At 52.0% G+C, this 12,976-nt stretch overlaps 1 pseudogene; it reads left to right on the top strand.

Annotated features, from left to right (window-relative positions):
- The window catches only part of LOC147103037 (uncharacterized), a 39,213-nt pseudogene extending 27,301 nt beyond the window's left edge, over positions 1 to 11,912 (top strand).
- Positions 11,913 to 12,976: the final 1,064 nt, after the last annotated feature.

Here is a 12,976-nt window from a genome sequence, read left to right as displayed (position 1 = left end):
AACTCATGTTAATTGTACCCTTAAATATCCATCCCCTTAAACCTATCTAGGTCTGATTGTGAAGGGCCAGAAACATGCTCACCAATCCCACTAGGAAGTACCAGGTTTTGAAAACAAGTCTGGGTTTTGATCCCTTCAGGCGTCCCGTCTCCTCGTGGATCCCCAGCGAGCTGCGCCACACCTCTCTCCTGAGGTGGGGGTCGGGGGCGGCTGGACACCGGCTGCTTCTGTTGTTTTATTTTTGTCTCTTCTCCCGAGCCTGGAGGGGGCCTCTCGTTTTTGTCAACGGCCCGGGGTTGGTCGATGATCTCCCGATGTTTGACCCCGGGGCGGGACGCCGGCTCGAACGGTCTTCTTGATGGCGGCTTATAAGGTCTTCTTCTTCTTCCTCCGATGGTGGAGAGGAGTTCGCTGATCTTCTCCCAAACCAGCTCCTCTCTACCCAGCTCAAAAGCTGGACCGGCTGCCAACGCTCCAGGGCTTAGCTCGAAAGGCTGAGGCTCACCCCACCGCTCCGAAGAAGCTCCGACTCCACTCCAACTCAGCTCAACAAACGCCGACTTCAACTCCTCAACAACTGCCGAACTCTTCCAATTATACCTTTCCTTCAGAAGCTTCCACTTCCCGCCCAAAATCAGGTTAGTCTTTGTTTAACTTTTGGCGGGCTGGGAGCACAGCGGGGTAGTTATTATATTTTAAAATATTTTAGATGGCCGGTAAAGGCTCATCTCTGGTCTGGAATGACCTCCATTGTTTTTAATGTCCTGCTGATCTTGTTATCTAGTCCTTGGTGCTGTTCTCATGAATATGAAATTGTCCCCTTTTGTCTGGGTCAACATTTAGATGGCCTCTGTCTCCAGGCCGATCTTGACTGGATCTGCATCTAATCCATATGTATATGTGTGGGTCTGGTTTCGTTCTCTCAGAAACGGCTTCCAGAACTTACAGTGGGTTGAATCCACAAAGCTGTCTGAGGATTCGCAGGAACCATTTAAAAATGTTCCAATAAGCCGGTCACGTGGTATGGCGGCCATTTTGTATGCCCCTTTTTCTGGGTTTCTTTTAAAACAGTCTTTAAAAATCATGGCCTCTTCTGCCATTTGACCCTTTATAATATAAAGTTCAATTTTGCGAATCCTACAGAGCCTCACCCTGGGGCACATCAGAGACGTTTCTCTGTATGCAAACCCCGTCTGGCTGGAGTATTCAGTAGAGTTCGACCCCAGCCAGCCTGGCCATCTCCCTTCGTGGAAGTATATGGCAGTCTCTTCAGCGTCCCGTGGGCCGGTTCCATCAGGCGCGACGGGGCCACTGCTGCCAGAGCACCCATAAATGGTGGAGTCCTTAGTGCGGCCCCGATAGGCCCAGCTCCATCCGATCATCATGAACGCGACGAGGATCCCTCTCATCTTTCTCCTGGTTCCTGCAACAAATTAAACAATGCCGCCAGGCTCCCGAGAGATTCTGGCTTAGGTGAAGGCATGATCGGGTCTTTCGACCTCAATCCAAAATAGCACACATACTGAGCAGATTTAAAACTACTTATAACTCTTATCAATTTAATATTTACACACCTTAAACTTAAAACTTACTTAACTTATGTACAGCGCCGCCCGTCCCCGGGCAGCTTGCCTAATCCCTGATTGGACTACAGCTCGCCACTCCCTGTGGTGGGGCTGCAATGACCTGTGGCTTGGGTTCCCCGCAGCCTTTTGCTGTTAATCGGGGACTGTGTTTTGTCAGGGATTTCTCAAGTCGGCGTTTACTGAGAGCGGGGGACTCGGGCCAAGGTTTTACCGGCTGAGGCGTTCGAGTCGATCTGCGAAGAGGTACTTTGGGCGTGGCTCCCTTAGCGAACGGACCTTCTGGTGGGACGTTAGCTCTCACAGCCCATGGCTCTTCCACGACTGTGGGCTTCGGCTCCCTTCCCTCAGGCTCCGCCCCTTTGGGATTTGGGTCAGCTCCCTTGGCGAGTGGACCTTCGGGTGGGACTTTAGCTCTCACAGCCCGTGGCTTTTCCATGACTGTGGGCTTCGGCTCCCTCCCCTCAGGCTCCACCCCTTCGGGATTTGGGTCTGTGGCAGACGACTCCTTCTCACCTGTCCCTACAGGTGGAGAATCTCCGCCCCCAATTTCTACCTCCCCCATGCTTGAGTCGAGGGCGGGACCTCCGTCCTCCGACTCCATCTCCTCCAGAATCGTGTCGAGGGCGGGGCCTTGTTGTTCGGGCTCCTCCTCGTCCGAGTCCCAGGCCATAGGGGAAGCCTCCCCCCAGGTGGGCGGGGCAGCTTCTCCTTCCAAGCAGGCTACAACACCAGCTTGTGTGGTCTGTGGCTCATCGCACACCTCAGGCTGAGGATCTTTATCCTCAGACCTGGCTTCGGTTGCTGGTACTCTAGCACCCGGTTTAAACAGTTTGCACTGATTGATGTGAAACCATTTAGTGCGCCGGGGCAACTTCACTGCATATACCATGGGGCTGGCCTTGTCTACAATGCCGTAGGGCCCCATGTACAGTGGTTCTAAACTCCCTACTCGGGCATAGTTTCTCACCATGACCTGGTCTCCGACTTCCCACTCATGTGCCTTTCGGGGTTCAAGCAGCAATCGGTTGCCCTGATGCTGCCTTCCCATGTTCCCAGCCATTTGCCCATAGATCTGTTTCGGGCGCTCAAAAAGGTTCTGGGCAAACTTGTCCCGATTTACGTCTCGGAGCTGCCCCTCAGTGAGCACCGGGGCTAGTACATGGGTGGGGGTTCGCATGACTCTTCCAGTCATTAATTCGTGCGGGGAGTACCCCGTACTTTTAGACTGGCCAGCCCAGATCCCCATGAGGACTAGAGTCAAGGCCTCCGCCCATTTCTGGGGCGAGTCCCTCGTCTCCTTCCTCAACTTTTCTTTTAAGGTGCGGTTCATGCATTCTACAATCCCAGATGACTGCGGATTGTGGGCCACGTGCCACTTCCCTTCAATGCCTAAGAGCATGAGGGTGTCCTGCATCACTTGGCCAGTGAAATGAGCCCCTTGGTCAGACTCCACAAATCATGGTAGTCCCCACCACGAGAACACCTCCCAGACCAAGATCCTGGCAGTGCTAAGTGCCGTGGCTGTTCTACATGGGAAGGCTTCTACCCACTTGGTGAACACATCCACCAGGACAGGGCAATACTTATAGCCTCCCTGGGCGGTGGGCAGGGGCCCGATGTAGTCGACCTGTATCGACTGCCATGGTCCCTCTACTCTCCTGATGTGCCCCATGGGCACCTTCCTTTTCTGGGGGTCTGGGTTGTTCGCAGCGCACATTAGGCAATTAGCGCAGAATTCGCGGACATCGTCCCGAAGCCCCGGCCACCATCCTGCCTGTTCCACCCGTTGCCAGGTGACCTCAGGCCCGGGGTGTCCCGCTCCTGGACCCTCGTGGGCCAGTTGAAGGAATTCCCTCCGGTGCTGCTGTGGCATAACCCACTGTTCCTCTCGGAACAGCATGCCTTCCTTGATGGAGAGGGCTGCTGTACCGTATGGACCCTCTATTTCCTTGCCCTCAGTTATGGCCTTGAGGACTGATTTTAGGGCAGGATCTAGGGTTTGGATGGTGAGGTCTGGGGGCAGTGTTACCCCTGTGGTCCCCTGAGTCCCAGCCCTGCCTCGGATTACTGCCACGGGTTTGGACCCATAGGGATCCCAGAAAGTGCCGGTGCGGGCACCTTCCCTGGCTAGCGTATCCGCTTGCTGATTACCCTTGCCGCGGGGTTCCGTGGAGGAATGGGCCTTTACCTTGTGGATAAAGACTTCCCCTTTCTCTCCCACCGCAGCTAAGATCTTTTCTAACAGGGGCTTTACGGTTAAGGGTCGCCCGTCCGCAGAGGTATATCTGCGGCGGGACCAGATGGCTAGGTACTCAGTACACGAGTTGCATGTAAACACGTTGTCCGAGCAAATCGTGTAGGGGGTGGGGAAGATCTCGGGGTGTGTAACGACGTACACTACCGCAGACAGTTCAGCCTGCTGGGCACTCATGGTGCTGGGGAGCTTAATCGCCAGGGCAATGTCTGCCACGGGGTCATAAACTCCACACCCTGTGAGTCGTTCGCCAGCGGATACCATGCTGGAACCATCTACGTAGATCTCGTGGCCCGTGGGATGTATCGCGGCCCGTGGGATGTATCCCGGCCCGTAAACCTACGTCCACCTCCCATACCCCTTCTACAGAACACCGATGGGCTGTTCCGGGATATACCATGTTAGCCGCGAGCTTGGGCTCGCAGAGACCCTTCACCTTCAGCTCCATCTGTGAAAGGAGGAGGGACCAGCGCGCAATGCGGGCACTGCTTACTGTCCCATCCTTAATCCTTCCATCTAGAAGCATCCGAGTGGGTGTGTGATGGGTGAGGAGAGTGATGGGAGAGGTGCCTGTGAAGATCAGAGACCTTTTCACAGCCCAATGCGTGGCCAGAAGATGCCGCTCGCAATTGGAAAAACTCCTTTCCACATCAGTGAGCACCCTGGAGGAATAGACCACTGGCCTCAGCTTGCCGTGTCGCTCTTGAAGCAGTACAGCGCTCAAGCTATCCCCGCTAGCCGCTACCTCCAGGAAAAACTCCTCTCCCCCATCTATGGCCCCCAGGGCTGGCGCGATCTGCAAGTCCCCCTTGAGTTTCTCAAATGCTGCCTGGCAACCCTCATCCCAGGACCACTCCACTCCCTTGTGTAGGAGTCAGAGCAGCGGGGCTGCTGTGGCTGCATAGTCCTCAATAAAGTCTCTGCAGTACCCGGTCAGTCCCAGAAAGGACCTCACACCCGTTACGGTGGTGGGGATCGGTAGATCTTGTACCGTTTCCCGTCTGGCCTTATCTATGGCTCTCTCACCGGCGCGGATGGTCAGACCCAGGAATTTCACTTCCTGCTGGCCGATCCGTGCCTTCTTTGGGTTTACTTTGAAACCCTTTCTGCCTAACAGCTCCAATAACTCGGCCAATAGTGGGCCATGCTCCTCTCTCGAGTCTGTGAACAGGAGCAGGTCGTCCACATACTGCACTAGCTGATTGGGCTGGCTGAACTCTTTTAAACTCTCTGCCATGCATTGATGGAAAATGCTGGGGCTGTTGTGGAAACCCTGTGGCAAGCAGTTCCAGGTGTACTGTTGCCCTTTAAACGTAAAGGCAAACTTGTACTGATCCTCCCTCCTTAAAGGGATGGACCAAAACCCATTAGAAATATCCAGCACCGTGAACGTGGTCGCGGAAGCTGGAATACTTCCCATCAGGTCGACAACTGCTGCTACCGTCGGCGCGCAGGCTGGGATGTTGCTATTGAGGACTCTGTAGTCCACCGTGGCTCTCCAGGAATCGTCCGGCTTCCTCACCGGCCATAACGGAGAGTTTACATGGGTGACTATCGGTCTCAACATGCCCTGCTGCAGCAGTGAAGATATTGCTGTCTCCATGTCGGGCTTCGCTTCCCGGGGGAAGTTGTACTGTTTTTGGGGTCGGGCCATGGGGTCTCCGTCTACTCTGACCTCAAACCCGGTGACCCTCCCGCAATCGTGCTTGTGAGTGGCAAATGTCGTCAGGTGGTCTGACACGACTGCCTGCAGATCTTGTGGGACGCCTGCGACCATGAGCTCGAGGTCGTAGCCCTCTTTCGGCTTCACGGTGCACAGGGTCCCTCTTTCTCCTTTCCTTGGGATGACGACTACCTTGCCCGGCTTACCCTTACCCGCTCCCCAAAGACAATGATTTCTTAGATCCACGAGGATCCCGTGTTCTACCAAGAAATCGGACCCGAGGATCCCTTTCCCATTCTCCACCTCCCACTTCATCAGTATACACTCCCACTTGGTGCGGAGCGGTCCTAAATGAACGGAGAGGGGAATGGAAAATGCGCCAGCCTGTTCCTTGCCTGTGAAGCCCGACAGAATATATGGAACCCCGGTGGACAGAGGCAAGGCGGTGGGGTTATCTGCATGGATCACAGTGCACGATGCTCCCGTATCCAACAGATAGGTCCCTGTCACCTCCTCCACTTCCATCTCCACGAGGAGTTGCCTCCATACATCATATCACAGCGCACACAAGTAAACGGGCTGCGCCAGCTCTAGTCATGTGGGCACAGCGGTCGGGGTTTCGGGAGCGACAAGACCAGTGGTGACGACTATCTTCCCCTGTGAAATCATCAGAGACCGCATTGTCTCTATGATTGATTCAATCGCAGTGGGATCCATAACTGCACCAGCTCCTTGTGGAGCAGGAGCTGGGGCAGGAGCTACGGCTTGGGTTTGGGCTGGTGCTGGGGCGGCGGTCTGGGCTTGGGCTTGGGCTGCGGGAAATTTTCCCTTATTATCCTTCCACGGATTTCTACAGTCCTTGCGCCAATGTCCATCCTTCCCACACCCGGAGCAATTGAGCTTGGCTTGGGCAGGGCGATTCCCCTCCTAACGCCACTCCTTCTTGCTTGGGGCTGCGGGTTTTGCCTCATGCACCTTTCCCTTCTGGGGAGGTGTAAGGGGTTTTCTTTGAGAGATTTCCCTGAGGTTTCTCTCTCTAGAGGCCTCTCTCTCTTGCACAGTAAAACCTTGAGTGGTTCGACCCACTCGCCCCTTAGATTCTATACTCTGGGCTTTGGGGCAGGAACCACAATGTAGAGAAAACTCTTGTAGACCAAGTTTGATGAAACAAAATGAAATTTTATTGCATAAGGAAAAATATCAAATCAAATGCAAGCAGATAAGAGAGTACATGGGAGGGAAAAACACACAAACAAATCATAACGACATTATACTAACTAAGGCAAATACAGGCATCTTATATTCTACAAAGATCATCATGAAATAAGGAAACACACGGAACATCGAGGGACAACAACTCATGTTAATTGTACCCTTAAATCCACCCCCTTATTAAACCTATCTAGATCTGATTGTGAAGGGCCAGAAACATGCTCACCAATCCCACTAGGAAGTGTAAGGTTTTGAAATCGAGTCTGTGTTTGGTCCTTTCAGGCGTTTCGTCTCCACGTGGATCGTGGAGCCCCTGCGAGCTGCGCCACACCTCTCTCCTGAGGTGGGGGTCGGGGGCGGCTGGACACCGGCGGGCCTGGATGTCGGCGGGATCGAGGATCGTCGGCTCGACCCTGGTTAGAGGAGCCTTGGGCTGGCTCCCATCGCTTCTTCAGTTTTTTCTCTCTTCTCCCGAGCCAGGGTGTCTGGAAGGTTTCTTCTCTTGGGGTTTTATTTTTTTGTCTCTTCTCCCAAGTTGGGTCGATGGCCTCTCGTTCCGGCAATGGCCCGGGGATGGTCAATGAACTCCCGATGTGTTTCCCCGGGGCGGGACGCCGGCTTCGAGATGGCCTTCTCGATGTTGGCTTTCTTCTTCCTCCTGCGAGTACCTGCTTCTTCTTCTGGCTGTGATTCCCGTCTGAGCTCAAGCTGCAAGCTGTAACCTCCTCCAACTGTAACTCCAGTTATACCTTTTCTTCAGAGGCTTCACTTCCCGCCCATAATCAGGTTAGTCTTTGTTTTATTTTTGGCGGGCTGGGAGCACAGCGGGGTAGTTATTATATTTTAAAATGTCTTAAACGGCTGGTAAAGGCCCATCTCTGGTCTGGAATTACCTTCATTGTTTTTAATGTCCTACTGATCTCGTTATCTAGTCCTTGGTGCTGTTCTCATGAATATGAAATTGTCCCCTTTTGTCTGGGTCAACATCTTGATGGCCTCTGTCTCCAGGCCGATCTTGACTGGATCTGCATCTAATCCATATGCATACATGTGGGTCTGGTTTCGTTCTCTCAGAAACGGCTTCCAGAACTTGCTGTAGGTTGAATCCACAAAGCTGTCTGAGGTTGCGCAGGAACTATTTTAAAGTGTCCCAATAAGCTGGTCACATGGTATGGCGGCCATTTTGTATGCCCCTTTTTCTGGGCTTCTTTTAAAACAGTCTTTAAAATCACGGCCTCTTCTGCCATTTGACCCTTATTAATATAAAGTCCAATTTTGCGAATCCTACAGAGGTGTTTCCTGACCTCTACAATTCTTATACGCGACGTTGATCTGGTGGAGCACCGTCTCCTCCGTGACACCGGGACCTTGGGGATCAAACCAAGATCTGGCTAGGGCCCATATCTGCGGCAAGCTGTTGGTAACCAAGCAACGGAGCCAATGAACCCGCTGTTCATCGTTCATTGCAACCCGTTCAGGCATGCCCGGACAGCTGCGTCGATACACTGGCCACAGCCTTTCTGCGAAAACCCGTGGGGGTTCTCCAGATAGTTGCACGGTCCCTTCTACACGGTCGAACGGACTACCGTCGTCCGCTCCCATCACTTCTAAAACTTCCTCCCTGAGATCCGCATACCCTTTTCATCCCCTCTTACTCTCATCTGAGAGGCACTGAAGGATTGTGCAATCCAGGGAGAAAAGCAACAGTTTCACCTGTTCCTGTTCATCACAGTCATTAATGGCTGCTGTTTCCTCTATCTCCCTGAAATGAATCGAGGGATCTCCCTTTACTGTGAGTCGTGCGAGGTGGCTCACCATGGGCCTTAATTGTGGGCCAGCGTAGGGCACCAAGAGCTGGTTCTGGTGGGGTCCAGCATCGTCATTTGCGGCGTTGGGACCGAACCTCTGGTGCCGAGCGGGACACATCGGTGCCGGTCCCGGCTTCGCTACCAGTGGCTGTTCTTCCTCACATTCCACCTCGGCTACCTCCTCTTTTACCACCCCCTGTTTTTCCGGCCAAGTCTCACTATAGCTCGGCGGTGCTGAGGGCTCGGTGGCTGGTACCACAACTACTTCAGCTAGAATCGGCTGTTTTGATTACTTTAAAAAGTCCATGTGACTGGCTTTCGGGCTGACGAGACACACCATGCCTTTTGCCTTAACCAGGGCCGTTCTGAGGTCCTCTATGGTCTTTTGGCAGGGGCCGTGGTCTGTGCTCTCAAACCCATGCTCGAGGGCTACTTGTAAGCTGCCTTAACCTCCACTACTCTCTTCTCCTGCGCTCTTAGCTGTTGTGCGAGGCGGGTGTTTTTCTCCCGGATCCTCGTTTCACTGATCTTTGCCTCAGTAACCTGGCACTCCAGGTACTCTATCCGAGCCTGATGTTGACTAGCTACCACTTGGCGTTCCTGATTTAGCGCTTGAAGCGCTGTGATGAGATTTTCCCCACCCATGGCCTTTTCCTCTATCTCTGCTGCCTGTGCAGTGATCCTGGCTGCCTGTGCTGCAACGACCCGGTCCAAGACCTGGACCTGCTTCTTGTAACACATCAGCCACACTGCCTTCTCCACTGACTTCTTATGCTCTTTGCTCTCTGTCCACCTGATGGCTGCATCCACCGGACGCCCATCCAGTAAGAGATTGGAAATCCACTGCTTAGTGAGATTTACCTTGCCAAAGACATAATCCGCTATCATCTCATCCATTGCATTTCGACCATTCAAACTTGGATCTAGTACATTGCAATCCTGCTGCCAGAGTCCTGCCGTGGTCGTCATTTTCTGTAAGGGGTTTTAGATCGCAGAGGTTTCTCTCTCTAGAGGCCTCTCTCTCTTGCACAGTAAAACCTTGAGTGGTTCGACCCACTCGCCCCTTAGATTCTATACTCTGGACTTTGGGGCAGGAACCACAATGTAGAGAAAACTCTTATAGACCAAGTTTGATGAAACGAAATGAAATTTTATTGCATATGGTAACACAAATCAAATGCAAGCAAATAAGAGAGTACATGGGAGGGAAAAACACAAACAAATCATAACGACACAATACTAACTAAGGCAAATACAGGCATCTTATGCTCTATAAAAAAAAATCATCATGAAATAGGGAAACACACGGAACATCGAGGGATAACAACTCATGTTAATTATACCCTTAAATATCCACCCCCTTAAACCTATCTAGATCTGATTATGGAGGGCCAGAAACATGCTCACCAATCCAACTAGGAAGTGTAAGGTTTTGAAACCGGTCTGCGTTTGATCCTTTCAGGCGTCCCGTCTCCACGTGGATCGTGGAGCCCCAGCGAGCTGCACCTCACCTCTCTCCTGAGGTGGGGGTCGGGGGCGGCTGTTCGACCTTGGCTTCTTCTGTCGTTTTTTCTTGCCTCTTCTCCTGGGCCTTGCTGTGGGTCGATGGCCTCTCGTTTCGTCAACGGCCCGGGGTTGGTCGATGATCTCCCGATGTTTTACCCCGGGGCGGGACGCCGGCTCGAACGACCTTCTTGATGGCAGCTTAGTCTTCTTCTTCTTCCTCTCCGTCGATGGAGAGGAGTCACGCTGATCTTCTCCCAAAGCGGCTGCTCTTTCCCCCAGCTCAAAAGCTGGACAGGCCTGCAAGCTGGAAAGCTGAAGATAATTCAATCCCTACCCGTGTGTCTCCCAATTATACTTCTTTCCAGAAGCTCTTGTCTCGCGCCAAATCAGGTTAGTCTTTGTTTAACTTTTGGCGGCTTGTTGCACAACGGGGTAGTTATTATATTTTAAACTGTCCTTGGATGGCCGGTAATGGGCCATCTCTGGTCTGGAATGACCTTCATTGTTTTTAATGTCCTGGTGATGTCCTTAACAGGCCCTTGATGCTCTTCTCATGAATATGAAACTGTTCCCTTTTGTCTGGGTCAACATTTAGATGGCCTTTATCTACAGGCCGATCTTGACTGGATCTGCATCCAATCTATATGTATATGTGGGTGTCCGGTTTCGTTCTCTCAGAAACGGCTTCCACAAAGCTGTCTGAGGATTTGCAGGAAGCATTTTAAAGTGTCCCAATAAGTTGATCATGGGGTCTGGAGGCCATTTTGTACGCCCCTTTTTCTGGGCTTCTTTTAAAATAGTCTTTAAAATCATGGCCTCTTCTGCCATTCGACCCTTTATAATATAACGTTCAATTTTGCGAATCCTACAGTATCTAATAGGGATGCCACAGATACTACATGCCTGTAGAAACATGTGGCCGCACGTTAACTATATGCGGTGCCTCGACACACAGGGTTCCGCCGTCATAAGCGAGGTTTAGTCAATGACGTACTGACTGGTGTAAATACCGGCACGTCCCTTATAAATGCCCTGGATATCCAATCCGTGAAGGCAAGCTCAGAGTCTTAAAGAGAGGCACACAGGTGATGTCCGGACGGGAGTCGAGCTCGGACAGGAGACCGTGAAGGCATAATTACAGGGACTTGTGATAATGGAGGGGCATGCTACCACCATTAACCGCTTAATTGACCGAGAATACGAGGATGCCACCAAGGGGGTGAAGCGAAACACTTGTCACGCATATATATGGGGGATGGATGATAGGACAAGTCCGACACAACCTGGACGAGATACAGACAGGCAGGGTCCCCGACTGGATCAATAGTACCCACTTACTGCAGTTGGCACAGCACCCAGGATCACTGGATGGCTGTATACTAAAGGGCATGACAAGGGTCTACCCTGCGACGGGTGGGTGCACTGACTCTCACACCTTGCTGATAGGGATGGTGCTAATGATCCCGGTGATGATTGGAGACACAAAACCATACCCGCAGTACGAGGTAGAGAATATAGGACTGATCAGGGGAAGGGACTACCTGCGGCATTACCCAATGGATCAATACATGATCAAAAGAAACGGAACCATGAGAGGGGTCTCATTGATTGGGTGCCGCAGTGAAGGGAGCCTCACAATCTGCCCACACCCGGTGGGACAAGGCAGTAAGGATGGGTGCGGGTTCAATCAGACTGTCGGGTGTGTGCTGGAAATAAGCCCAGCGGAATCTGAACCGACCCACTCTGCTTACCGGGGAAAGGGCGAGTACTGCGTGGTGACAACCCAACAGACGCACGACTATGGTGGAGTGACATGTAACATCACTAACCCCAACTTCTGCTTCACCCCCAGCCTACCCGTGACAATCGGGTGTGCACAATGACGTACATTCACGCACGAAAAACTGTCACCCGGAATCTAACAGACGAGCTAAGAGCAGACCTGGGGCTATACGAGGAACACCTCGCAGCGCCCATTCCGCATCTCCCAGAGGGTCTAAAGAAGCTTAGGGACCCTCTACGCGAGAACATGAAACGGTACCATCTCCTAAAACAAGAGTTACAGGAACTAGACAAGGAGATCGAAGCCGAACTCCGTAAGATCCCATGGTATGAAAAGGCCTGGAATTGGGGCTTGAACATCGATATCTACCCTTGGATCTGCATCATCTCTCATGTACTGGTAGCGCTACAGTTAATATTAGCATTAGGCTGGCTTACAATGACTTGTGCTGCTTGCTCGAAACATAGAAACAAAACCAGGGCAAAGGCGATAGATAAGGAACAGTGTAAGCTGCTCAAACGTGTGCAAGACAAAGGAATTATTTATCTCTAAATGCACTAGGTGTCCCCAACCTAGCAGCTGGCCACTGCAAGCGGGGTGGGACACCTAAGACAGTAGTAGTGGTAATTAGTCATCTTGGGTAGGTTAGGCAAGGACCAAAAGGGGGGACAGAAGTAGGACATTGGCGCCCTTCAGGAATTAAGGGGTTAACAATGCAGCTTGCACACTAGAAACGGTTGAGATAGAGACCGGCGGAGACAGCTCAGACATGCTGACCACAAGGTCTCGATGCTTTTGCAAGATTAGATGAAAACCAGCTCAGAAGCACCAACCACAAACTATGGAACCTAGAGATAAGTAAAACCACACGGGGCACAGCGAGACAGAAATGCAGACATTTGGATTTACTAAAGGTTACGCCATATAACAACAGGAGAGATAATAAAGATCATCTGACAATAAAATATAGGTGAACACTCATGTGGCGCGAGATAGGGAATTAACCAATCAGCAACTGTGCATGTGGGCTTTACGCCAATTAAAACAGTGTAATGGGATTGTGCACGAGACTACCACGACTTTTGAATGCATAAATATGTAACGCTTACTGTGTCAATTTGCAGAAGTCTCCTGGTGCGCCAGTCGAGATTGCCTCTGCACCGG

This window comes from Somniosus microcephalus, chromosome 20 (assembly GCF_052327205.1).
Source record: "Somniosus microcephalus isolate GS21.2 chromosome 20, FLI_Smic_1.0, whole genome shotgun sequence".
NCBI lineage: Eukaryota > Metazoa > Chordata > Chondrichthyes > Squaliformes > Somniosidae > Somniosus > Somniosus microcephalus.
Note: the sequence above shows the minus strand (reverse complement) of the source record. Positions and strands in the feature narration are given on the sequence as shown.